The sequence below is a fragment of the Palaemon carinicauda genome, chromosome 8 (genome assembly GCF_036898095.1).
Source record: "Palaemon carinicauda isolate YSFRI2023 chromosome 8, ASM3689809v2, whole genome shotgun sequence".
NCBI lineage: Eukaryota > Metazoa > Arthropoda > Malacostraca > Decapoda > Palaemonidae > Palaemon > Palaemon carinicauda.
Genome location: NC_090732.1, coordinates 67,460,562 through 67,465,561, shown reverse-complemented (window position 1 = coordinate 67,465,561; position 5,000 = coordinate 67,460,562).

Genomic DNA, 5,000 nt, shown 5'->3' with positions numbered 1-5,000 from the left:
TACAAAAAAAAAAAGAAAAAAAAAATCCACAAGTGTAAGTACAGAAGAATTGTCATTGACTTTTATCTTTCCTCGTGGCCAAGTGATAAGTTACTGTATATGCAGGCTTATCGGACCAGGGTTCGACTCACAGCCGGTCACAAGCTCTTGACTTCAAGTGATTTTGTTAGGGGCTCTGATCCCGAGGTCGTTAAGAGAATCCACATATTAATGTATTAGAAATATACGGCTCATTTGAATATGGTAAACACATCTAAATGTGCAAAATTCATCATTAATCGAATGCCGAGTAACAAACTACCAATTAGCTGCGATGGTGAAGATGGGTTGATTTAAATTCCAAGTTAAAAAAAAAAAAAAAACCTGAATTCGACAGGTATAAGTACATAAGAATAGTCCTTGATTTTTATCTTTTTTCGTGGCCAAGTGGTAAGTCACAGTCTATACAAGCTTGCCGGACCAGGGTTCGATTCCCGGCCGGTCACAAGCTCTTGTCTTTGTGTGATTTCGCCTGGGGCTCTGATCCCGAGGTCGTTAAGAGAATCCAGTCATTGATATATAAAAAATATATGGTTTATTTTTTAATATATATATATATATATATATATATATATATATATATATATATATATACATATATATATATATATATATATATATATATATATATATATATATATATATATATATATATATATATATATATATCGATGTACATATTAAGTTCTCTATAGATGATTAACAATTTATGAAGTTTGCTGTTTAACTGGATGATACCATTTATTGAAGATCTGCATCAGCCGAGATAGTTTCTGGTTTTGTAAGATGCCTATAATTTCTAAAATCCTTGCAAATCGTCAGAAACTCTCTACCAGTAATAGAAAGATATTGTATGGATGATAGAATGATATTGTATTGTATATCTGCTAGAGTATAAATTCTATGATAACAATACAAAAAAAAAAATGCACAATCATTATACGAAATGTTAAAGGGTATAATTTTAGAACAATAAATGATCCTATAGAATGTATAAATTTTTGTTTCCTAGTACAAACAAGTCATTATTTCAAGAATTCTCTACAGGGATGTAAAGTAGAGTGCGTCCCTCATTAGTCTTCAATTGAGATAATTTTTTAACTTTTTCCCTTTTGCTTTGTAAATAAAAAAATAAAAAGATAAGAAAAAAAATTCATATATCTCTATAGAGTACTACTATATTCACCACGTATGCATGTCTTTCCAACTGTTTCTAATAATTGATTTTTAGAGTAACCCGTCCTTTTATGCACGAATACCTACACTGACTTCAATCATGATTAGCCTTCTTTAAGTCGGATTCGAAAAGCAAGAGAGTAGTTAGTATGAAGGATGCCATAATCCACATATCTTTGATTGTGGCCAAGTGTTATAAATGAAACAAGCAACACGAAGAAGCCACGGGGTTTATTGGACAAAGTGACGAACAAGAAATGTCAAAACATTGAGAACTCCCCTAGAGCCCGGAATAGCGCCATGAGTGAATATTTCATCAATACACCCACAAATTATCTTGACGATCTAACTCTATGGAAAACTGTGCCTCAATATATCTAAACCCGTTTCTCATCAAATTCTGATCATGCTGATGCAGTTGAATTTCGCCTTCCCACTAAGCGGAGGAATTAATTAACTTGATCGTTGTGAGCTGTGGAACTTAGCCCATCGGTGTTGAAGTTCTTTCGGCATCCAAACTACTGTAGTCCAATGCTTCCTTCAACTAATCATGGTAGTTTGAAGGATTCAAAGCTGAATGAAAATGTAAGGGATAATATCTCTCACGCCTAAGTTGAGACCGCTTTTGAATAAATCACAACAATCATATGTTGAAAAAAAAAAAAAAAAAAAAAAAAAAAAAAAAAAAAAAAAAAAAAAGCTCTTGACCCTTAATCACGCCTAACATCATCTATATGGGTGATTATATCCGGCTATTGCAAACAACGCTAATTAGTTCTGCGCAGAAAAATATCATCAAATCCTTTTACACCCAGGCAATTTTACATAAATTCATCATAAATCATTTAAGTTTGTTGTTATTCCAGTGCCCTTGTCATTCTTATTTTTCACACATGTCGATTATGTAAATGCTCATATCTTTTTTTTTACAACACCGTTTGTGTAAAGAAAACTAATATTGTGCTTTTGTGTAGCATTTTAGTCACGAGCGATTACATTGACATTTCTATCTAATTTTAGAATACTAGGAACTGTAAAGTATAACCACTTATGGTATCCTGACAGACCTAAAAACTGTATAAAGCCAATGTACATGCAAATTCGACTTAACTTATGCTAATGTCAAAGCGCTCTCTCGTTACTACATATATCTTTTATTTTATTAAATTGGTGCTTGACTTGTTAATTCTCATAGGCATTAGGTGTTAATATTTCCAGCCAATCCAAGACAATTTCCATTTCATTTGTTTGTGAATGATTAGACCTCAGTCTCTTTATGCGTTTCTGTGATGTATGCAGAACAATCTTTTGATTTATAAAATACATTTGAGTAATCGAACTAAAAACCATGCGTTTTATTACTCATAGCCATTGATTATTTTTTTTATTGGTAGTCTACTGTAAAAATAACCACGAGGAAACAGTATATAAATTCAACGGGTTAATGAAGTTGAGTATATAGCATCTAAAGATCATTACTTTCTGTAGATTAAAACCATATGTTAATTCCAGTGGTTCACCAAATTTGTTGTTACCCTCAGAAGTATCCACAGAGATGAAGTAATGTGTGATGTGAAAGGTTTTCAGCTTTGCATTGGACCAGTGCTCACAATTTTAGTGAATTGATAAGTAAAAATTTATTGGAAAATTAGACAGTTTTGGACTTCAGATTGTGTTCCATTGCCGAGTTATCAAAAGCATTAGGCTAAATATCAACGACAGAGTATGCGGCCGGGTGAATTCAACAACATGGGGATTTAAAAAAAGTTACGATAAATACCACCCATTGTATCAGCATCTGTTAGTACATTCTTAATTGTTTACAATTATGCTCGTAAGAGAGAGAGAGAGAGAGAGAGAGAGAGAGAGAGAGAGAGAGAGAGAGAGAGAGAGAGAGAGAGAGAGAGAGAGAGAGAGAATTTCTTTGCAAGGAACAAACAACTTACTGATTTTTCAAATACTATTATTTATTTTTTTTCAGGACATAAGCGACAATGCATTATAACCTTAAGCCTTTTACATTCCACCAACTATGTAAATCGAAACGCTAATTAATAAATGAATAAAAAGATGAAAATTATTTAAATCTAGTCGGACATGATCATCTAATTGGATTGCTCAAAAAAGTTTCGCCACAAGACCTTCAGGTAAGTTTGACCCACCTGGCACAGGTTCTCATATATGTCCAATCGATTAATGTTTTTATCAACAATTCAGAATTGATTGAGAAAATCCGTTAGTTTTTTTTTCTTTCTCTCTCTCGATAGGATATTGAAAAGGTTCAGTTATCAGAATTCTTTTCTTAATTCGAAAATTATCTGTAGTTTTCTAATCCTAATCAAATTGTCCTGGATATATTTGGATGAGAAGAATATTTTGGTACCAGAAAGTTTCAATCTCTAATTTCATGCTAAATAAATATAAATTCATACATGAAAGAGTTTTTATTGATTTAATTAGGTATTGTTATCACTATATGCGTGGCAAAAGTGTATTTTATAATAAATGGATACCCATGGGAGTGAAAAGTTCTATCAGACATGTTCCATTTGTGGCGGATAGGGGAACTCCCAGGATCCTCCTAGGGCTACTCCAAATATATTGAAAAAGGAAACATGAGCCAAATAATAGAGGTACTGATAGTTTATTCAGTAATAGGTTAAGACAGGCCTAGTAAGCTGCTAGCCGAAACCTATTGTTAGAAAAACAGGCGACGAAACTAGAGATGTCTTAGGAAAAATGGCAAAGAAAAAATTGACATAGAGATGTGGTACTTTAAATGCTGACCTTTATTTTAATGATAAATATAAAATATTAGTAATGGTGAAAGAAAAAAAAAATATTTTTGGTTATGACCAAGACTAGGCATAGAGGCAAGTGTGCAGGACTTGATTTGCATGACTAGTATGTATTATTTCATAGTGGGATATATGCAGGAATTATAAAGCATGGAGTTTTCATGATTGGAGTGATCTTACTTTCCCTTTTTATTCAGGAATTACTGCTGTGAATGAGAGGCTTTTGAGTTTTATAGCTAGAGAAAGAAACAAAACTATATATTATATATATATATATATATATATATATATATATATATATGCATATATGCACATATATATATATATATATATATATATATATATATATATATATATATATATATATATATATATATATGTGCATATATGCACATATATATATATATATATATATATATATATATATATATATATATATATATATATATATATATATATATACATATATATATATATATATATATGCATTTATGGATATATATATATATATATATATATATATATATATATATATATATATATATAATACTATTATGGCTCCCGGTCTGGGCACCAAAAATATATTATATACTATGGCTCGTGACTAAGAACCACACATATAATATAGTATATACTACAACTGGCAAGTTAATCAACCTCTCGAATTACAAACTCACTTGTTTGCTTTTACATAAAACCTGGTACACTTTAAATAATATTAATAAACGAACTCTAAGACAGTTCAATAACTCCCAGACAGCAATATATAAAACACTGAATATCCAATGGTCTCTTAAGTACACTCTAAACTAAACTTGGTAATTATTACTGCGAAAAAAAATTTCTACGGTTCATTAACAGGATACGAGCGTAACTAGTCTAAACAATGGTGATTGGAATAATACACTCTTTACAAAAATAGATATACTCTATATAAATTACATCACTTTGAAAGAATTTATATAATGACAAAATAAATCACTCGAA